This window comes from Varroa destructor, unplaced genomic scaffold (genome assembly GCF_002443255.2).
Source record: "Varroa destructor unplaced genomic scaffold, Vdes_3.0 BEIS01000006.1, whole genome shotgun sequence".
Classification (NCBI taxonomy): domain Eukaryota; kingdom Metazoa; phylum Arthropoda; class Arachnida; order Mesostigmata; family Varroidae; genus Varroa; species Varroa destructor.
Window position 1 is genome coordinate 13,387,468 of NW_019211459.1, and position 24,599 is coordinate 13,412,066.

Sequence of the window (24,599 nt, forward strand, 5' to 3'; positions counted from 1 at the left end):
ATATATATCCTATATGAATATCGCTTCCTTGATTAATTATTCAAAAAACCTACGGCGAAAATAGGCTTGAAAGCTTGCTTCTATTTCATTCTGATCGTACTACAGCCTTCAATTTGAAGTTCTCAATTTTCCCAAAACTATAGTCGGAATCTCTTACACAAATCAAAGGACAATCAATCAACTTATTCTGCAAAGCAATCTTTTGCATTTATCTGTCAATTCTCATTGAAGTACGTTTTCAAATAGAGATAAAACTTTTAGTAGTCTCGTAGTAGGTTACGCTTTGGGCTATCCGGATCAATTCACACAACTTTCGTACGTTTTGAAGATCTAGGCGCGAGGTATAGAAAAGCGTTTCATTCGGACAGTGAAGGTATTCCCTAAGCAACAAGTCGAAAGAAACTAAACCTTGCTATATTGCTTTTTCACATCTACGTCAAGGTAATAAAAAATATTTGCATTTTTCTGTGAGCTCTTCAAAGCCTTTCTGTCAAGTGAGACAATTCCCACCGGTAGCGTAACTTTTAAATTTACCAAGGTACCGGTATCACACGTGACACCATGAGGAAGCAATAGGCGTACTATATTGTGTTATTGCTTAATTTGTCAATTCAGAGTTCCGTAACTTGTGGCTAATCACTGAAGGCAACGCGTAAAAGAGATAGCGGGAATCCGGTCCCAACATAAAGCTAGCATAGCATACCGACGTTACGCATGTGTACGTATACGCTAGAGATTTTATAATTTACTTACGAATTTTACGTTCGTACGTGAAAAGGGGCACGAGTTACAGTTTCCCTGTGCCGTTCCACTGTTTGTGGTCCCATTTTACTGCTGCCAGATCAACCGCGTATGTCGGAGATAATTTTGGCCTAGGCAACCATCTTGCAAGCAGTAAATTATAATGCTCGTATTTATTCAAGTATGAACGAGACAAAGATACCCTAAAGTTGACTAGCTCTAATGTAACGTGGGTGACGCACTGATTCAGGAACGATCTGTGAATCCGCTAGCTATTCATCTGATTGCATATTCTAGCGACGGCGAAAGCCATTCCTATTTTATCCTAGTTTACTGTTGGCGTTCGTCCCTAACAATTAGTACCCCTTTCGACTAGTTCTCTTTACAAATAACTGTGTTAAGCAATTGCTGCTGACTCAGGTCATCGAACAGTGACATCGAACAGCGTTTGGCCTAATGTAGTTTACAAATGACATTGAGACCAACACGTGCCGCATTGGCGCCTAGCTTGATCGTTTGCCGCTTGGAAATGAATCAATTATAGAATTTAGACGGATGCCTGATTGGTACATGTCCGCAGAGATTGGCGTGTCATTACACGTAAAGCTGAAATACTTCCTTATTGATGAGAACACGCACGCGCACAGCTAAAGCGTACCGCTTACATGTAGATTGTAAGATCTAAATAAAAAAATGAGTTAGTAACTAATCACAAAATAAACGGACCTGACTTCGTGAGGCAACTTACGAAAGTAAGATTAATAGAAGGTTAATAGAAGAAGAATAACCAAGGGATGAGCCATGCCAGACAATTTTGCAATCCGCATTTATGCTCATTACATAATCTTGTGAACTCGCTATTGGAAAATATTTAACTGCGTACAACTTATTTGGAACTGCCCGTGATTTCACAACTTAAATTTCAACGTTGGCAAACGGTTATCGCGGCATTTCAAAGGTCTATCGATGATACCCAGTGTAAGTTCAGCAAAACCCGTCCTGGGCAGAGCATCTAGCGGGACCAGGACCTTCGTGCTATACCGAAGAGATGTTTTCCGAGAATTCGCACAGTAGAAATGAACAAAGACGTTAAAAAGTCAATGTCGTATTTACTGTTAGTTAGGAAACCTATTTACTAAATATATGAAAGCGTGGCCTTCAACAGACAAGGCTATGTATTACTATGCTCAAAAAATGTAACTATATAACAAATGAAATGTATATTTCAATATCGTAATATAAATGTACATTTTATAAAGGCCTAAGCCCTGAGCTGCGTGGAAAACATCATTCAAAACATACCATACACTACTGTTGAATGGCAAGTATTGGCTAGCAGCTCGAAAGCACTCTATCGTATAACAATCATAGTAGAATCACTGTGATCTTATTTTAGATACATTTTTAAAACTCCGCCTTGAGGCTTCTTAGTTTAATCAAAATAAGGCAAGCAATAGCGCTTTTTACGTAGGTAAACTATACTGCGTAATATCCAGTTCGGCAGTTATCGAACGTCGGTCTTTACCGACCTACTTTTCAAAAACGCCCTTACAGCGAAGGCTTTAGTTTGTATGAGAGCCATGAAATGAACGGTTATCTGTCAGTCGTCTGCTAGAGCATTGTTTCGTTTGCATCGGCAATATATTTCTAGGTCAAACATTTCCAAAAAACGGTACCGTATGGCTAGATAGTTCCATATTCATACGAAGCAAGTCTTAATATTTTGTTCGGGCATGTATTTGTATATATTATGTTAAATAATTAATTCTGATTGTTAAACGTTACGTCTGAGCCTAGCCAATTTGGTCATGTCTCATGCAGAGGTTCACATATATGTATATATAGCCATATACAAAGCAGCAATTCAACTATTACTGTAGAATTTTCGCTCGTCACAATTAACAGTAGGACTGAGTTAGATGTTCCCGAACCTCATAAGTTATCGCTCTCTGTTAGACGGCTTATTGATTGCCTGAACGGTTGATTACGGCCTAGGCTGAGCAGACATCGGTGCACCATTAGGCAATATTGTTTGTGATAGAATTGCGTAAGTAAGTCTTGATCATTTATATTTAGAAATGAGCTAAGAAAAGAAAGACGTTTGGAAAAAAGAGAAGAAAAACCCTTTGGACCCCTTGACGCGACGCTGGCTACCCTTTTTTCGCCCCCCGAGCCCTTCAATATATTATATAGGATCGAGTTAACTATTTCACCTGTCAAAAGCGCTGGTCGTCCAGAATGAACTATCGCAGAGATCGAACAGCCAAAATAAACAGCGAGATAACAGATAATTAACAATTAACAGCCGCTCGCGGGGTCTTGGAGATGGAGATACGCATTGGTTTATTGGAAATCTATGATATGCATTGCAGCAATGTATATGTAGCCAACAGAGTGAAGGTCCTAAGTGACAACTTATCGTAATTTTAACATTCTTGGCTACTATTTAAATATACGCGCGATTTACCCTGCTACAGCTCCAGTGACCAAAACTGGGAAATGTGGCTCCTAGAAGTATTGCACAAGCCACAAATCCTTGTTTAATAGAAAAGTTGCGGTAACCTAGAAGCCTAAATAAACTGGAGCACGGTTTCCTTGTATCATTTCATATTGAGGTCCTTATTGTCAAGGCCACACAGTTTCGCCGACACCTGAGTTGCCAAATATACATTGACGAGATGCCTGAATCAAAAATCCCAATGTCTTAACCTGAGGACTACACTTGTGAAATGTAGATTCACAGCAAGACCGTTATATAGATCGTTCATATATAAAAAAGCGATGTATCATTCCTTGGACAGACTTTGCCTTAATTTACCTAGTATTTTTTTGTTCTATTCCGGCTCGAAGCATACAATCAAATTGGCTTACTCTGTTGAACACCTGTCATTTTACAGTCATCAGACAGTAGAGTTCGATAGTCTCCTGCTCTCTTACATTCCCCATTTGCTTGATCTCATACAAAAGGAAATTATTCTATTAATAGCATGATACTAGGGGTGGGCCCATGACAAGCACATCCTCATATAGGCTGCCGTATCCATAGGCATCATATGCGTACGTCCGAACAGGAAGAATATTGCAGAGACGTGCACAGACGCTCGTTCACTCGAGTGTTTTTGGCCGCTTGTCTTACTGATCAGTGGGACATAGATATATTCAGACACAGAGGCAATGTCAAGGATAAGATACTGTTATGAACCAAGTGGTAAGTTCATATCTAGCTGAGAAAACAAGCTCTTTGTCTGCGTACCGCATTATAGCAGGAGGGCCTTTGCTGGTTTGATCGAGTCTATTTTGTTGCCAATCCGGAAACAAACGTAGCCAAAACTTTTCCATCCTTTTTCCTAATCACGGGCTTAGACGAAACGGCTCGTTAAGGGGCAGCGTCTTTGTTCTGATCAATAAGACGCTATCATGTCTCCGTCGTTCTAAGCAAAACTCTAGACTAAAAAAAAATCAAAACTAAGTGTACTCCGTTAATTTCCACAAGTTCCGTCATATCCCGTTCAACGTCATAGGTGTCTATGCGACCGTCCGTGTAATCATGGCCACGGCAAGCTACCCACATGTGACCCAACGCGGCTCGCTAAATAACTAACCCTAGAACATAGTGTGGTCCTATGTAGGCTGGACACGATTTCTATCGCTGTGTACCAAAATGCAACAATTGAAAATGCACCCGTTTTTTCTTAATGACGGATTTAGATATAATAATGCATCCGCTGTTTTCTTTAACAATAGTTCGTGTAATGGCTAACGTGTTTTCTGGATGAATTTTAGAGACACCTCTGGGTTCGAATACTTCGTTTCGCGCTGGGAGCTAGTCATCTAACGGAACGTCCAACAACAGTGCCGGACGTAGAGCCCGGAATATTTAGAACACACAGCGTTTTAATTTTTATGTATTTACTCAACACTAAAACAGACGACAACTGTGGACCAGACACCTTGAATTGCTTGGCAGGGTAGTTGAACAGAATTGACTGTCATCACTTCCGTTGAGATACCGGGCGGACATCTCTCGTAAGACAATGTTGTCCTGTTTCCAAGGGTCATTTTTTGCAGGACCGCTGGATCTATTCGTATAAGCACCTAACACAGAATACTATGAGCAATAGCCGTAATACCTTCAGTAGTACAACTGGGAATCGCTGAGAACATCGGTGCACTGAGGGACCAAACGATATCAGCAGCAGCATTTGATGACCTAGGCTAACTGTAGATATAGACAGAGTTTAGCCCTCCAGTGAAAATTAAACTAGTAGGGAGAAAAAAAAAGTTCCATCCCAATTTTTTTTGGATTACTTGTATTGCTTCAAAGATCTATGATAATAGACCCTTGAAGCAACGTTAAATAACGGTACGAACGTCTGTCATAGAGGTAGGTGGCCGTTGAAAAGCGGCTAGGAGAAGTTCACTTAATGGCGGCAACCGTGTTCCGCCCATGTATGCGGCCGATAGAATACGGGAGTAAAAGGTGCCATCTACAACAGTATCGCTGTCATGAATGCAGATATCATTCGTTCGACTCATGCAAGCACAGCTCAGTGTCTACAACAGTTTGTTCATTGTATTCTCTACTATCTGTTCAGCAATTGAACATCGCGTTTGTCGTAGCGGTCATAACGCGACACTTTTAAGCACGAACCTGCCTCCCCTTTTTACATCTACATAGTTCCTGCATACACCAGCAGCAGTTAATCCTTAACCCAGCGATGAATCGGAACTTCTGTGAATTGGATTAATGTATCCTTACTATGTATGTGCGACTTATACACAGTTGTCATTACGTTGTTGAAACTACCACGACGATTTTCGGATGGGCACAAGAAGCTCGTTTTTTTTTTTACCTTTGATCTTTCCAGTAGCAGTGGACAGTATCGGTAATAGTTTTCCATGTGTGTATATATATATTACATAAGTCAGCTTCATTTACCTTCGGTGGTTACAGCCGAAACCATGCCATAATCTCTTTTTGCTCACAACCCTCGTGGACCAGCTTGCAGAGGCCGACAGGACGTACCTACCTATTTTTGCTGAATCATGATTTAGTCTTCATTACCTCTTGTCTCAATATCGCGATTTACTTTCAACATACGCACACAAAAACACATGCGCGTCATGGTAAAACTACAGTGGCCGTAAGCGACGATATGTGATGCTCGGTCCCTAAGCCGGTGTATTTATGCGGTTGCTGATCTTACATCCGTCACTTTAATGTATGTATGTATTCAGCTCATACTAATATGATGAGAGGGTAACAGCAACTCTAATTTCGATATAGAATGTAGCTGCGCCGTAATGTCAGCTTAAAAAGCCTGCCGTATTGGTTTCCCAAATTGGCCCCTGCCAGGGGGTTGTTTGGCCACCGTGCGTCACCAAACCCTTACCGCCCCCACCAACCGCAATCAATCGCAGAGCCAGTAACATTAAGGTTTGGTAACTGCGATTAGATTGATTGACCCCCACGTACTCTACTCAATCAACCAGCTACGAAAGCTGACTCGTTGCCCTTTTTCAATGTGGATTTTCAACTGCTCTATGCATCAACGACATAGAAACGTCAGCCATGTGTATGAGAAAACTCGGCAAGCTCCATATCCTCTCATATACCCAGTCTCAACATAATCAGGTTAAATTAGCACGAAACCGATTCAGAGGCAGAGAACTAATGCACGGAAAAGAGCTTAGGTCGCGATTACGTGATCCGTTGGTACCGTTGACGGTTAGTGGTAACGGTAGAAGTAGTAAGAGCGAACCCGCTCAGAGGTTCTTTCAAAATTATTTCAGTTCCCCTTTGCTCGCGCGCTATTTCCCTTTCTTTCTGGCTAGCGGACCTACGCATAGAACGGGACAAACTAACGGATCGTCTTCCTTGCCTCATATTCAATAACAGCAAACTGGATAGCCAAGTTTTGACAGTGGCGGGGTTCATTATTCAGATTTGGACGATGCTGCGCTGCTTTGATCGCTGTTGCAGCTGGCCCAGGTCTATGCGAATTACTTTTAAGGTGGCGTCGATTGTCGCTTTGTATCGCTATTGATCTGATACGGAAGGACACCTCTGCATACCTGTCCTGGTATAAAGTTAAAAGAAGAAACTGAGCGTCCATTGAATCGTAGTTATTGACTACCCTAGAGGTATTTCAGTAAAATACCCTCTGCTAGCAAATAATTGATCACAAGCTACTTTAGGGCTTAAAAACAACACCAGGTAACCAAAAATTATTAAGGTTGACCTTTCCCATGGGCTAGTATGAAAAAGTAGCGACGGACGGGTAACTTTGCGAGAGCCGTCCAGAGCTCTAATGCCTATAATTAAATTTACGACTAAGCACACTCATGAAAATAAACAACAAAGCATGTACGTTTTCCAAATTGCCTGGCTTAATCTTGGACATGTCCTATCTATTCAAGAAACGACCAATTTTTTACTGGGGAAATGTTTGATTCGTTTAAACGATATCTCTTTTTTTACTTGCAATGCGTCCGACTCTACCCGAAAAGATTCGAAAACAAATGATTGATGATGTAATTGAAAAAAAAAACTTAGTCGATAGTTTGAACTTGTTCGATCGATGTATTTTTTAACATATTTTTAATTTATGTTTAAAATACGGACTTATGAGGTGCAGTTTCCTTTAACATAAGCATAGGGCATTTCTATGTGCATCTCAAAATTTCAAACGATTCCAGTTTGTGTTGGATCTACCGAGCAGGTAGCGCATCTATACATGCATTGGCTCTACTAGCTGCAAGCTAACGATTGTTTTAACACAGCTGATGTAATCCACAGCTACCCATAAGTATACGTACTTGTCTTTCAGCTTTGAGGCAAGTTTGATTCCGTATACGATACTGCATACGGGTTAGTCCTGTTGTTTGTTGCCGCAAAATGATTTAGAACTTCCAGACATATGCAGGACCGACCCTATGGTATGTATTCCAGAAATGTCGGTATTCCATAGGGAACACAGCGAAGCTCGGTGGACTCGAAGCCAAAAGTGAAGAAGTGTTTGATATATAAACATCTAGATGAACAGGTAAACAGTCAGGCACGCTAGAGCGACAAAAAGACGTTCGGGCGTTCAAGGCTAGAGCGTTCTCCTGTATGCGCTGCACATACAGGAGAGCGGAACTACCGTTGCGTCTCGTTCTAGCTCGGACGACGTCTTGCGTCTATGCTCCATCTTCCAGCAGGAAACGCGAAGAAAAAATTAATACACCACCCTTTAGTGACGCGTCAATTCTTATAAAGCGCCACCTCAATGACAAAAGGCACCAGCGACTATACTTTTGCTTTTTTCGCAATAGGCGCCACACGTCAGTAGGTAATGCGCAAGTGAACATATCGATCCAAATTCAACAAAATGGTCTCCTTGTCGTTCTTTATTTTATTATTATTTCTTCCTTCGATTAGTGTTTGCCTTCGCTTTTCAAACATGAGTCGTCCCGATCTGTGGACAGGAAGACAGTCATCTCTCGTGCTACTGGCCTTGGGGTTGGCAAGCAGCGCTTGGCCTCTAACTGAAGTTTTGTTCATAATTATATATATGTGGCAGTTAATGTCCGCTAGCAAAAAGTACGCAGGCAATTATCATAGGTCTCCTTGACAGCGCGCAGCAATATATTTTATCTAAATATGTAAAAAAGCACACTATTTCGTTCAGACCACTCTTCAGGAACATTCAGGTTAATTGATAGGAGCTTATGCTCGAGTCATACAATTGACACGAAGAGAGTTTTTGTAAGACTTTTTCACGGATTCGGCTGTGTGTGTGTGTGTGTGTGTATGGCATGTTTGATTTGCGTCTTACGGCATTGGTCCTAATCCACGCCCAGTCCGGCCACGTTTAATAAGACTGCTCATCTTTAACATCGTCGATTCATTGAATTAGATTGAAAAAATATAAAAGAAAAAATACATTAGAGTCATGTGTGTATTTTGCGTAGGTAAAATGTAGCAATAGACTTGTTGCAGCATGTTGATCTGAACAACAATCGTTACTGTCAGATGCCGAATCCAAGGTAGCAAGCTTGAAAAAGTTGCCTTCTAAAGCAGAAACTCATAAGGAAAACGATCTTTTCTTTTTTTCTAAATTAGACAAACAGTTTTTTTCACCATGAAATAAAAGATCTTTAGCGGATATAAAACGTCCTGAATTTATTATTAGCTTTTAGGCATGGTTCGTTTGCTGATAGATTTTCAACAGGTCATGAATGCAAAAGTAAGCTACAACAAATAAGAACTATATGTATCGTTTTCCAATGTAATTTCCTATATTTCATTACATGTACTTCTTACATTATACCTTTGTTTACTAGGGTAACGCGCACAGTTGTGCAACCAGCGGAACGCCATATTTGAAGGATATGTTACAGGAAATAATAAAATCAAAAAGGTCCACGTTTGATTGCTAGAGTTTCATATTTCTTATGTAGTGTTAGTTCCTCTTTGGAGGACGAATTTTATTTGATTCGTTTACGTGGCCATCTTGTTATTACTCTAAAGACCAGGCTCGATTAGGTCGAATATTGCCATTTGAGCACTTTGGCTTTTGAGAGGTTGTCCTCGCATTTAGCTATCCTAGATGGTGCTATAATCCTTGAGAGATTCAGATTAACTGTCTCATTGCCTCTCTCTTCGTTAAGGACTCGCCAGTATGCTTTCAACGTAACCGTCTTTTACAGCAGAGCTTAGAGGCAGCTGTATCATACGCCGCGTTTAATTGCGGGGAATGCAACAGGCCTTGGCACCATCCGGATGATTTATGTGACTGCAAGAGATTTTTCTGCCAGGCCAAACTAGCAGGCTCTATTGTCGAATATGCACCAACAGATTGCTAGTGGAGGATACTCCTAGTAGAGCTTTGACAATAGATTAGGCAGCGATCTTTGAAATAATAAAAATAATGCATTTGAAACATAGCAAGATGGTAAATCGCCGATGATTATGTGTGGCTAATGAACCAAATGCTAAATTGCTAAATTAAATGCGACAAAAAAATAAAAATTAAACGCGCTAAAAGAGACTTGAACGATTCAACTTATCAGATCATCTTCATAGATAGACGAATAAGATTTTTTAATTTTTTTGTCGTCTAAAATCGCATTTGTCATACAATGAGTACACGCTACTCGCTATTAAAAGACGGTAAGGTCGTTGTATTCATCAGGAAAGATCAGTGGGCCTGCAATTTCCGGCTGTGTATAAAGCATACGTCTGCATGAGTGTTTCGAGTTTTATGTCCGGTACGGTGGCTGAGTATCGCCTTAGACGGCTGGCCCCCGACACGAAACGACGTGTGTTTACGCCAAATTTCAAGTCTTTTCTTTATATAGGAATAAGTGAATGCGTGCACGCATTGACACTACAACGTGGAGTAAACTTAGAATCCCATCCAGAACAGTAAGGGATTTAGTTAAACCTTGTTTTATTGAAATACTACACGCCACACTTAAAACGCTGTCGTAAGCTTCACACTCTCTATGTACGGATCTGCAATAGCACTAGAAATATATAGAAAATATGCCCTTTCCGTCCTACACGGTTATTCGGATAATTTAGGTCGTTAGGAAAAGCTAGATTAGTTAGCTTCCGGCAGATCCTTCAGTGAACCGGCTTGTAGACGTTAGTTTCACCATTCTATGCGTTAACAATCTGCTACGCGCAAGAAAGTTAGTAGATCGTACGGCATTTTGTTAGAAAAATGAACGAGGTTAGTAAGCGATGCAAAGCCTAATCAATAGGATTTGTAGGATTCGTCTATTGTCAATCAGTCCTGAAAGGTAACTTCGCCTAGTTTCCCGTGACCTAGTTAGCATGCTAAATAGCAAACAAAGTTCACTTACAACATCTTTTCTACCGGACCGATCTGATAGCCACCTTGGACACGGTGAGTAAAGCAAGTACGTCTGTTTGTATAAGAAACACGCTCTCTTAAGACTGCGATATTTTCGGTGGCCATGTTCGCCAAGTATGGGAAATCTGGTTACAGTGCTAACGCTTATCTAAGCAAGTGCCATAGGCGTGAGGTATCGACGTAGAAATATAGCAATCAATGCCTGTCTTCGAAATCAAAATGTAGCAAGGATTTCTCTATGTAGGCGTAACGGATCCTCATGGTTGCCCTTTGTGCTCCGTCTAGCAAACTGCAACATTATATGAGTAAGGATTTTCCTCTTTCTACGATTGAACAAATTACGGCCTGCGCAATTCCTGGCCTGATGAAGTGCCGGAGCTTTCGCGTGACAGGTAGACATTCATCGAGGCTTAATAGCGGCTATATTCTAGTTTATAACCTACACGTCACAATGGAACTCTGCGGTTTTCACTGCGTGTTTTCAATTCAGTAACCATATTACTTAGATCAGATCTTCGTTGATGTTGGTCACTATATTCCGCTCAGCCATGCAAGCGTGCGTGTATTGTTCGATGCCATTTAAAGCGCGTTTTCTTCCTTTGTTGTAAGTCTGGCAGCAATAGTGTTCAGTGTTATTGCATAAAACAATATAAGATATGATCGTCTGTATTAAAAACACCAATGATAACAATAAGAAATATTATTATATACAAAACTGTGTTTATATTTAGGTGAGTAGTCAGTTATGTTCATAGTAGCTATATGTAAAAAAAAATGCAGCGTATTTCTTCGATTCACATACATACATACATACATACATACATATATATATTTTGATTAGATACGAGGGATGAATTTCTCGTGATGACGACAAAGACAGAATAGTTAGGGGTCTGAATCAGCTGCTAGCTAACAATGATAACAATACGTATGGAAACATTGAACAAGAACTGCGGAACTCTTAGATTTAAAGCTAAAAAATAATAAAAACAATTGCAAAGCCCAGATCAGTTGTACGATAAACGTGCTAACCGAAGACTTTTTTCAGGTAAAAGTAGAGTAATTAACTTTAAGTAATTACTAGGTAATTAAGACGTAAGCGTAAAAATCGTTCGTAGGTAGTTTCTGATATTTTATTTACTTTTCCTTGGGCCGACGAACTGCCGATTTGTAGATAATGGTCCGCATTATGATAATTTCCTGTCGACACGGTAGACAGCGAGGCCGCTTGCAGTGAAGCGAAGAGCGCAGGTCACTTGAAACTCATTAATTCATAGCGGTCCGCACATTGTCGTATTATCGTATCTAACGATCATAATAGACTAGCTTTCATAAAGTCAACAAACCTCTACTCTAAGTACGACATCTAATTTACGCATGAAACACGATAAACTACCCAGTGGTACCTTTAATGTTTCCATTGACCTATACGATTCTATCGGGCCTTCCCGCCTGGAAAACAATTCAGCCGTGCCTGGAAGCAGACACGTAATCAACGCACAGTACTCGCGCCAAATGTGGAACATCTCATATAACTTTTAGCTGGCATCGACTTTTTTAATAGACGTGTTTATCCGCAGGTGTCTTGTGTGCCTCCTAGGTGTCCTGCATGGAGGAACAACTGTAGTTCTATACAACTGAGCTTCTTCTACAAGTCACCAGTCTTTTACAAGTACCAGACAAACCAGGCCAGAAGCCTAAGAAGGCCTACACACTATGTGAGTGAAGGTGCATGCTTCAAATCAGTGCAGTTGGGCCCCTAGATTAGATGGCTAGTTTTTTTCAAGTTGACGCCTTACTTTCAGAGTCACCTTCAAATTCCTAATGCAAATCAACATTTTTCGGCATCTTCTAATTACAGTAGGTTTAAAATCACTTCTCACTAAAAAATTGTCACTAAATTAAACTTTTGTATGGAACCATTGCTTGTTCATAAACCTAAGAGTAGTTTATGTCGGGTACGACGACTATAATCTTAGCTGTTTCAATGCTCTCCCAGGGCTGAATAAAATTCGCGTTTTTGAAATTGTCTTTCTCGCCAGATCAAACAAAGAAAAGCTCGTGTATTAACAAACGGAAGTACTTTTGCTTGCTTCTATTCACAGTCTGTCACTAATTTTGCTCACGCTGTTTTTGTTATGCGCTCGTAGCGAAGCATTGGATAACAGTCTGGTACGTGTCGACGCCGCAGCCTTAAGCGACATATGGAGCGTTGATTATTTATTTATCGCAGTATATAAACATGGCCTGGAATCTGACTTGGTCTGGTGAGATGTACGTCGTTTGTGTTTGTGGACTACCATTGCAGATCTTATTGGCGTTCTGACATGCATGAACGTGTCGCTACACTCGTCAGTGGACACCAGTTTCAAAAAGTTAGATGGGCAGCAACTGATTAGTTATCTGTCACCGCAATGGAAGTGCCCTTGGGAAGTGGGTGTTATCACGGCTTACGAAACACGTGCAGTTGTGCGTATTCCATTGCAATAGATGTATTCTATTATCGACCGTAAGTTTCTACTGTGTTAGCTTCAATGTATGATTTTTGTCTATTGTGCAGCGCTGTCCAACGATCAATCGTACAACAAAGTAACTGGAAATGCAAATATGTCAATGCTCTATATATAATATACCATAAACACGGCGATGTAAAAGGCTGTCCTTAGCTAATTGGGAGCAAATTTCGCTGGCAAATATTCATTCAAACATTTTCGTTTCCTTCAAATATGAACAGATATCTTTGTTTTTCAACGCTGAGTCGATCGGCTGTAGCCACATAAGCCACAGGCCATGTCGTAGGCCATGTACGGAAACTTTCGTCGCGTTTGGAAGCAATCAGTCACTGAATTACTTTTCGTTACTGTGTATTACAGGATCAATCAAGCTTTACGAACGTTCATATATATATATACACACACATACATGCGCAACGACTGCTACGTCCTAAAGAATATTATATATAATTGTCTGTCCGAAGAATCAAAATTTATTGTTGATAAATATTTCTTATTATTTGACGTATCAGAGACGACCATATACGAAACCAAACAAGCTTTGCCTGACCAGCCAAATTTCGGCGCGAAATTTTGAATCATTCGCAGGGCCAATTGAGACTAGCTACAACTAAACGCAAATCCAATATGTTTCAAACGCACAACATTGTTGTCCTAGCACGCAAAACGAATCAGTCCTCTATTGGACATACAGTACGAAGCAGAATCTTAGTCGGCGCCGATTTTTTTCTTCAGAGTAGTCCAAATTGAACAGTCGTGGGTCATTGAGATGCTAAACAGATTCTTTCAGAGTTCGGGCTTGGATGACTACTACATGATAAGCGAATTGTCTATGTCGGGAACGGCTACGCTAAAATCTGTCATCAAGCCTGTTATTTGAAATTTCTTCTACGCCTATGCTAGCAGTGTGGATGTGGTATTTACCCTAGTTTAGAAGTGAAAAAAACTGAAAGAAGTTTATTCGATGTCAACTACAGATTAAACGTGGAAGGGCTGAGACTGAAATGTCACATTTACTTAAGCTGATAAATAATTACCCCTGATACGCCGAGATAAAAATGGGGTAGTGCTATAGTTGCCGATATCTAGCCGTTCCGACTCAAGCTACTTACCGATAATCGCATTGAACCAGATTATTGAGTAGTTCTGCACTCTCTAACAAATAGCTCCGGCAAACCTAGTTCCCGGATGACCTTTTTTTTTTTAAGTTAATCGCTGTACCCTGTTATGCCATCGCATGAGACGCGTACGTGTATAACTAGTGCAAGAAGTCATTATCAGAAATCTCACATCGGTATCTGTGCTTAATTAAGATTAGCCAGCCTATCATCTTATAAGGCCAACTTCAATCTATAATAGATACCAAGCTGCGGAATAATTTACGCTTGTATGTATGGTAATCTATACATTTTTATATTTATTCTGGTAATCATTGTTGGTCCTAGAAAGTACAATGAAGTGATGATATCGCGCATGTGATTTCAGATGCTTCCTGAAATAACTGCTATAGTATATTGATGATTCACATATATATATATATATATATATATAAAATAAAAGTTAAATAAATAAAATAAAATAAAAAATAATTTAAAAAAATAATCAATTATTATAGCAATAAATTTGCTGACCAGTGTCGGTAAAGACAATTATATACCTATATAGTACCTAACAAGAAATGTGTAAGTGCAAAATATATAATGTATACGCGTAAGCGTTCACGGGCATAATGCATAGGAGAATGCATTGATCTCTGCCGGGCATTACTTCTTTTAAACCAAACATAAACAGAATATTTCATAAGCGTTTTCATAACACTAAAAAATGACACTTACAGATACAGGACGTTTTTGTTACCAATTAAAATGGCCGCGACTGCCAGAACGAAGGGCATTTCTCCTGAGCGAAATGTATACGACTACCTTTTCTATCAAATAATTAGTTAAGCGTCGATATACGCCCACTGTCAAGCTATAATTTTCCCTCTTCAGCCAACTACTGGAAGAAGAGAAATTCACATGATATTGTCAACTTGTAAACCCACTTAGGGGCTTCATGACCAAAGCACCGTGCACTCCCTTGCTGCACACCCCATCTTTCGCTGCTGGAAATGCTTGATCACAACACTACATTGGTACTTCCTACGTTCCCTCCTTGAGGGCGTGGCACAGCACCGACCCGCCAACGGCGGCTGGACGGTAGATTCGTTACAAGAAACAATGGGGTATTAAAGAATGAACAGTCTAAGCGGCGAACACCAGCGTCAGAGAAGTAGAGCTCGTAAGCACTCTGTACCCTTGGAATGTATAAGAAGCGATACGTAATTATATAGAGCTCAACCGTACGCATTGAGTAGGTCGGAAGGATGTGTGGGACGTTGGGCTGTCATTGCTTGGTAAGACGTAGCTGCCAGACACTTTCTTTTGTGTGAATTAGTTGCCTGTCTGCATGTCTGAATCAATTCAGTTACGTGAATATTATGATGCAATACGTATATATATATATATATATATATATATATTTTTTTTTTTTCATTATCGATAAACCTGTGTTCTAAGCCTACCTTGACAATTGTATTTAATAATGGGTCATTCATACGTTAGACAGGATTTGGATTTCTTATCCTTCACGAAAACATGAGCTAGCTAAAATGCTTATTGTACAAAGGTCTTTTCAAAAAAATAAATTTCAAACTCATGCAATAGATAAACGTTTTTATAGCATTATAACGCTGCTCTATCAGCGCAGACAAAGCTGTTTCAACATCGGTGTATTTAAGCTTTCCTCACATTAGTCGTGAAAAACCCAACGATAACAACGCTTGGCAGAATTTATCAAGCGGACACCTCTTCAGATCTGCCACTGTATCATTTAAGAGAAAAAAGTATATTAAGCTGAGCATCCTTAGATCGTTCCATCCGATACGCTGACTGCTCGGAATCATCACTCACCCGACGTAAAGAGATATTCTACTCTTCGCCTAAAGGGAAGCAACGGTACGGGCAGACAGAGAACTGCATGCCAGCATCGAACGTACCATATATTCTAGAACAAAAGGGGGAAATAACTCTGTAAAAAGAAAGTGTTTCATCAAGTTAGTTTAATTATATGAGTAGCATGGAAACGTAATGCTTCCTTGAGTCTATTGAGATGCAAAGCACTGCATCTTTCTGAAACGAAATTGACCTGCGGATGGCCTACAAACTACGTAAAGATAACTTTATTAACAACTTGAAATTAAGAGAAACAATCTGTAGTCTGTCGATGAGTGCCCCAGAGGCAGCCACTCTTGGCACTGTTAAGATATGTTCTCATAGTGGATGGCAAGATTAGCCCACGAAAAATAAAGGAGGCTTCGTGTTTTATAGCATGTTTATCGGATACATTTTGTTAATCCTTGAAACGCGTGAATCGCTTTAAATACCTCCGAGCAGTCTAATAGCAGTGGGAATTATCTAAATCCTAGCGCTAGATAGCTGATATGACTTGCTACTAAATAATAAAGAGTTGTACCATGCATGCTCGACGCTCTCGGTATTCCTCGATGTTTCGATTAGCCTGATTCAATACTGTTCAGCTTCGGCGCTCAGCCAGAACAACCCCTTGAATAGTTCACACAGGCGGGCATATACTGAATATAGTGTTGTTATTGAAAGGGCTTTACGATTAGTGCACCTTCTTGTCCAACTTCGTGAAGTTATCCCAGAGTCGTATGGTGCTCAACATCGAAGTGAGGTCCTCAGCATCGAAGGTGCCGCTTGTAATTTGTCTAAAACTGCAGCCAGCTAACGTGATGCATGTAGCTATCGGGATATGGTACGTTAAGAATGCGAAGGCACGCTTTCATATTTTGAAAAACCATATCTCGTAACGCTTCTCACAATACATGCCTGCTTAACAAAGGTGTCCTATAGAGCTGGTTTGGCTAAAATGGTCTATGGTCAAGAAGGCCAGCGCGTAGCTCAGCCTTCCATCATACAGTGCTTTTTTTTCACAGTGTATACAAAAACGCAGAATATATATAAATAATCACGAGGCAGCTTCTTACCTTATTAGAACATCGGGACGTAACGCGCGAAATTTAATGACATGATTCGCTCGCTAAACGAAGTCTAAAGAAGCAGCTTTCTAAAAGGCTTCTTTTTAGAAAACAGTAACCGATTGAAGGCACTCGTGTGAAGCATGCTTTGCTTGAAGGAGTGACTGAGCTGGCAATATAATTGCACTGTAAACCCATAGAAATTTTACTAGAATACTTTGCGCGTTATGATAGCGTTCGATTTTTCATATACGAAATATAATGATATTAGTGTATAGATCGACGGCAGGTTAGGACCGTGTGAAACGAGGAAGTATTGCCGGTGAAGGCTAAACAAATCACGTGCTGATATTAACATTAAACCTTATGCGATACGTACGGATAGGTACGACGTAGAGCTGCTGGAGCAATGACAGGCTAGATGTCCTTACCGTAGGAGATAAGCGTGACCGTTACATTTCAAGTGAGGTTTTTCATTAACCGAACAATCCTTTCTTCAGTTAGTTTTTTTGTCGTCTCTAAGCTTGTCCTACAACCTAACGAGTGGACAGTCTGGCTTGTTATCCTGGCTGGATACGATCTTTGTTGCGCAAAGCTCACAAAACACTCGCAGTCTTATTTTAATACGTAGCCATATTTAATATCTGGGTTTGAGGACACTTTAAAAATAAGTTTAATGTGGCAAAACTTGGCAGGCTGTGCGTATTTATAGTCGTTTGAGTTATTTGGTGAATAGTCACCCTTTGAAATAGTAAGGTTATTCAGGATCAAGCATAAAGGACAATTTGATAGGCGGATATTATGCTGAATTGTCAATTCAATACTGAACAATACATATCAGTGAAGCGTAGACACTGCACCATCGGTCTAAATATTTTTTTGGAACTTGTTCAGTTTTAGTATTGCTTCATTAGACAGCAAAGACTGCGTTCCAATGAACATCTAAGGGATCGTTCGTTGTTAAACTTCGATATAGAGTGACGATAGCCGCTCGGTATAAGTCAATAATCGTAAAAAATGTTTCAGATTACCAGAATTCTACTTGCCATTTAAAATAATAAATATCTGAGTCGATATCTTTTGTAGAGAAAAAACTTACGGCTAGAAACACATTTTTTGACTTCGAATCTTCATTATTATTATTATTATTATTATAAACATATTTCATTGGGAGCACCCATTAGACTAGATTAAAAACACCATGCCGACCTGGCCTTCTTTGGGCTTGTATTTATTTCGTAATATCTATATCGAATTATTTTTATGCACCTTCCGCTATTTACATTAGTGTGTCTGTTTTTTATGAACGTTAAAGCCATTGTCAACGTGCAGCGTGCTTAGCTGTGCATCGGTGTCAGTTAACTAAAATGGGTTTTGGTGGAGGTCCCTTCAACACTCTGTCTGGGTGGCCGGCTGTTGAGCGCCGGCTGGCATGTGAAAAGATATAACTTTGTCATAACTTTGTGTAGGGTTATCACTTGCTAGAACGCTGACCACTTCCAACAAGGGACTTGTCGTAGGGGCGCCACGCAGTAGCAGCGGAAAACCTACCTACACAGTTAAGAAGCTAGAAGTAACGTTGACCTAACCATTTGGGCTGTGTCATCAAACTGGTGAGTATAACTCAGAGTCGAGACAAGCACGATAAGTCAACATTAAATTCAACGTCAGGGGGGCAGCTGAAGCTCAAAGCAAGCGAAAACTCAATCTTCCGTGTTTTCAACGCTGTCGTTACCACTACTCCCAATAGGCTCGTCGGACACCAATGTGGACATTGTCCTATTGGGCTTTTAAAGGGAATTTTGCTTATGTGAACAAGGACGATGGCGTCCTTTTTTACGCATCTGTTTATCATGTCGGAGCAAATAATTCAGTATTTTGTCAAGATACATGACGATTCAATGGTCTGTTGTTGCTTAGGAAAGCAATGCTAGCAGATAGCTATACGAGTGTGCCTCCATGAAAAATCTCTAACTCTATTTTAAAGGCTTTATGTAGCCCGATTTATAGTGAACTGGTACGTGAACACGTTACGTTACCAAGGTTGGTAATTTTATGCAGTCTTGTGATCTTTTAATAAACTTTCATAAAAACACATTTAGTTAATTTCGCTTTACACGAATGGCTTCAGATACGATGTTCTTCACATCTCTGCCACTGTATTTCGAAATCCTGAAACTGAATCCGAAACTGAACAATCACTGTGTTCTCTTTTTCAGGTCGGTCGAATAATTAGGTAGAGCCCATGTTTGCTGTTACTGTTTGGCCTTTTTAAATTAGAGATTATTTACGATAGACAAAACGATTTATGCAGTGGCCATCGCAGATCTCCACAAATTTAATTAATTTACTTCTTAGCATTTAATAACCGACCTCTGTCAGTATGTTATTAGCTGCGTCGCCCTATATATACGTTCAGTTGAAAAAAAATAGAGGGAGAGATATGCGTGCGTAACTGCACTTCTGATCTCTTTTAGCCTCGTTTGCCGCTTCGCTAGATTACAGCTCGCGAAGTAGATACGCTGGAAGATATATAGAACTCTGTTAGTTTAAATAGTATTGTCTACCTGTATCTGAGGAGATTAGTTGCCCAGGGCGAACACTAAAAGTTCTCTGAAGAGGATTACCCATTGACCACTTCAGAACTCAGCCGTCCATGTCCACCACAAGATGTTAAAGTTCAATTATGTATAGTGAACACACTTTGGTAGTGGTTAGGGCGATCCTATTTTATTCAGTTTTCGATTTGTTGCATTGTCGAAATAGTCTAGGAGAGCATTATGCTGTTGTTTTGTTGTAAATTGTGTTTCTCATTCTAATACGCTTTCGACTAAACGACTCTAGATTTGTGACTGCGATGTTCTGCTTTCTAAATATCGTTCATTGTTACTACAAAGGAAATGGTAGTCTGTCGAGGTAAAGTTCTTCATGGTCGTTAGATCTTTTGACAAATCGGCAGGCCCCATCCTTTATAAATCATTGACCTTTAAGTCATCACAATCGTGTACGTTGCCAGTTTTTTTTGCATCGTGCGAGTCATGTGGGATTCTTGCCGTCTGCTAATCTGTAATACACGAACGACCTTAGGACGTCGTGGCGTTCACCGTGAATACAATATAAACGTTGATGAGAGCAAAGTTTTGCTTTGATATACTGCTAGGGCGTTTCGGACGAATCATCCGCCTTGTCCGCCATATCGAAAGACTGTGGCCAGTAATAGCTGGCCCATATTCAAAACTTGTATCAGGTCGATATGATGCAAGCGGGCATAAAGTCGCCATGTCGGGACGTTATTACTCAGAGAGGACTATCTACTTAGAATGTTTTGCGGCACCATCTGTGTTCTTCTTGGTTAGCACAATTGAATTAAATATCAGCTGTGGAAAGTATCTAACAATTAAGCCGTAGTTCTAATGTTCGTATTTTATATAAACACTTGCCAAGGGGTGGGGCAAACATGTGGTCGGTGCTATCTTTCTTTCTAGAAAATAGCTCTGTTCACTTATTAGCAATTAACAGGAAATGCTTTTCTTTCGGAGTTTCGCCACACTGGACAAAGTTTACAACAATTAGAAACATGAGGAAAAATGTACATGACAAGACAGATAAGACGAATTGTTGATCAGGCGATGAAGTAACAATGACCAGCTGTATGCTATATTATCACTAATCATTGCTGCGGTACCCAGTGATGATTAGAGGGTATTCATACGCATATAAACTTTCTACGCCTGTAGTTAACGATGCACAAGTTCATTCAAATATGTGAGTTGGAGACCAGTCAGAGTATACTGACATGCTATGGGTCTGCTGCGGATCACTAACAATAAACACGATACATAAAATTTTTCAACGCTTTATCTAGAGCTCAGTCTAACAGCCATTCGTCAGCCACTTCAGTGTACCGATGTACACTGTAATCAACCGACTAAGACGCATTCTGATTTATCATCGGCTTGTGGTATTAATAACATTCTGAAGCTCTATGACTACTATCGATCGAAGTATCTTGCTGTAGGAGTACCGATGATGTAGCAAAACAAAGTGCCATTATTGCTTTGTTTGAGGTTCGTCCGAAGATTTTGAAATACTGAGGTCCGCGCATACGCCATCGGAAGCAAAAACACAGTAACTTGACAGGATACTTTATTAATCTATTTGTCTTATTACAAAAAACAATAATTTATTTTCCCATTACTACAGCTTTAACGAAGGTAACCTAACCATTGGTGTAGGAAAACGCGAAACGTAAGCTGCTATGCGCCCCGATGCGGTCGTCCGTGAGGATGTGCTTTCGCGCCCGATGCCATAGTATTAGACAGCTTCACGGTAACAATAAGGTGTGACACGTTTGTAAGAGTGCTTAAAGCTCCTCTCTCTGGAAATATTTTTTTAGAGATAGCTTTCTCTGAAGAATAGCACTGCTAGAACTCGATGCTACTTCAAAACCCAAGACCCAAAAACATGACATGTACCCTTACCAGATACAACCCTTTACCTTTGACATGCTGGGCACAATTATCTCACTAAAACTGGTCAATTTTCAGAGCGTAAATAAGAATAAGTATGTTAATGCAACAATGCCCACTTTCTTCAAATATGTCCCAAGGGATTTCATCTACGACTGATCTGAAGCCTAGATTTGCAACCTTTACTCTGCCGGCTGGACCCAGCCAGCAACACCAGTGTCTTTTAGAGAAACCAAGACACGTGGTTGTCAGGCTTTCGAGCGAAATGTCCTGTAAACGCTAATCTCCGTTGTAAATTGCACGCTGAATCATCGGTAGAAAGCAGGCATGGTTGCGAAGCTGCTTGTGACCGCTAACAGTCGTGGTGTTGTTAGTGCTAGCGAAAGGAAAACGCGCACGTCAGGGAATTCTGACTACATGTTTGTAATTTCATTATTGCCGAACTGATCAGTGTATACGTGCTAGTAAAATCTCGATGCAGCGATCGTATTTACGAAACCGACGTGCGGCCGAAATATCCTTACTATTACAGGACCTGCGACTAGTGGCTGCGCCATCGAAACATTAACTATCAATTTGCATCCATGAAAAAAAAATTACGTACGTCACGACGCCTATAAGTTTCAAAATTCATCAATCATCAAAGTTTGATCGCTCATTGAGTATTGCTATTAGATATACTTGATTACCTAGACGTAGACAAGTTTAACTAAACTAGTCTATCTAGTTCACCTAAAAAAATAAAAACGGTTCTTGAAAATTAAAAACTTTGGTCGTTATGTATATATATTTAAGTTGTGAATTCTCATATGCAGAATATTACTGCATGCGTTCATTGGATACGCAATTCGTAATCGTTTGTTTGCACAAATGATAGATACGATGGGGGCACAGTTAGGCCATATACCTCTTAGCATACTATCTGATTAAAACGAAAAGCACTATTCGAGATACTTGCATGCTTGGCTATTCTATGATCATGACAATGGTTCTTCGCCATTTTCATAGCTTCCATGTCAGCTACCAACGAAATGTTTGAGATTTAAACGTTAGTAATTACTACCTGCGTTGAAAACCGGTGCGCCTGTTCACGGAAAACTTTGAGCTGCTGATACACTGCTAAAAAACTAGTTATCTATATTTAGCTATACTAGTTATATATAATTAGCTTGAAAAGAAAGAGGATAAATTCATACTGGCTATGCTAACCTCTCGCAACGTACCTGTCGGGCCAACTACTCGAGAAAAATACGCAACTACGGAATTAGCAATGATATCATCTATGGCTTCATAGACGCAGGCCAGAAGGACCTTGCTCACCGAATCCTCAAAAGCCTTAAAACAATACGTACCACGTGACATGCAGAGCCAATAATCCGGTCTTAATTAAGACGAAGCTTGACGTCCATCACACTCAGCGAAAGTATCACAAGGCAAGGTATTGAGTATCGCGTAGGACCTGGTTAGCCTTGGTGGCCTAATGAGTGACATATCACGTCGGACCAGCGAAATCAGAGACGTACATTACTGAAAATTAAACTAGAATGACCAAATCAATGCGTAAGGTTGTCTAGATTAAGTAATATTATTAAGCTGAGTAAAAAGTTATCGGTGAAACCTACAGGTAGCGCTAGTGTTCGGCCGGCTAAAACCGTATCTAGCTGAAACTTCTCAAGATAATTGTTGTGACATTCAAAAGTTATACTCTGTCATAATTAAACTGCTATCATCAGAAGTGGTAATCAGCAGGGGACATGAAATCATGGCGCTCAGTAACATCCATATCCGACGTTGTCTTTTTTATTTTCGAGTTGCAAAAAAGTGTCTAAGACAAAGAGAATTGTTTGCTAAGTCGAGAATGAAGGCGCAGTAAATGTCACCACTTGCCAGTTTATATTAGTCACTTCAAAACTGAAAATATAAACGTGGACGGTAAGCTATATATCGGCCAATCTAAAGAAACGAACGACGATAAACTACAGGCACTCCTTGAGTAAAATGCGACGTTAACGTGATTTGCATAGCTAGAAATGATCCAGACGACTGTCGATCGTCCGCATGACCTAGGTAAGATTAAAAGGAGAGAAAAGTGGACCCCTAGAATCTAGTGGTTGAAAAAAAAATTTGACGGATTGCCTTTCGTTGCTCTCGCGACGGAAAACTGATGTTTTTATAGTAGGTTGTTCAATGAAGGATCGATCTGTCATGATAGTTTTAACGCAAGCCGGAATAGCTGAATTCCCCTTATTTGACACCACGAAAAAATACGTATGGTTATGCAAAAGCTGAACCTTTGCGTGTGGTGAAATTAGAAGGAAGTGTTATACTATGACAAACTCTAGCCTCGGGAAAAAATCGCGGGAGATCGTTACTGACAGAAAGGAGGTTTGGATTAGCGAAGAGTCAACTTGCTACAGGACACAACTACATAACATGCTGTTTTGGTAAGCTTTGGCATACAGCTGCCGGACATCGCTCAATCTAATAATCACTTGTTTCGGTCAACGCAGCATAGCCGAAAAAGCTATACGTAAGGACGGTGGCCGAAATCGGCAATTGGATCGGTGAAAGGGTCAAGCCTTTTCGTACCACGGTGTACATCAGCCATCTAAATGAGAGATGTGTGAAAGCTGTGGAAGGAAGTGGAGCACACTGCGTTGACAAAAATTTTACTCTGATAAAGGAAGCGCCAAGATAGAACCCGTGATGAAGGAACGTGTCCACTAGTGAACACTGTTATTAAAAAAGCTGGCTAGAAACTCATAGCGCTGGGCAACCTTTAGAACTGAGACTTCGTCTCGGTTAACAGAATTTTAGACATTCATCTTTTAGAAACGGAAATCTAAGATTCGTTGAAATACTCATTGCCCAGTCGATGGCTTGAACGGTCTAGCCTCTGTTCGAGGAAAGCGAAATCCAGTTACTTCAAAGGCCGCCAATGACAACAGCTTACCCAAATTGAGAGCTCTAG

General features: G+C 40.2%; 1 long non-coding RNA gene across 11 annotated transcripts; it reads left to right on the forward strand.

Moving 5' to 3' along the window:
- The first annotated feature begins 10,114 nt into the window (after positions 1–10,114).
- On the forward strand, positions 10,115–16,541 carry LOC147754886 (uncharacterized). Of its 11 annotated transcripts, none has more exons than XR_015330232.1 (4): positions 10,236–10,640; positions 12,188–12,325; positions 12,713–12,779; positions 12,916–16,540. It is a non-coding gene; the product is annotated as an uncharacterized LOC147754886 (long non-coding RNA). The 11 variants fall into 11 exon arrangements; XR_015330237.1 differs by having other exon boundaries at positions 10,237–10,640; positions 12,758–13,076; positions 13,342–16,541; XR_015330234.1 differs by having other exon boundaries at positions 10,239–10,640; positions 12,758–13,116; positions 13,342–16,540.
- Positions 16,542–24,599: the final 8,058 nt, after the last annotated feature.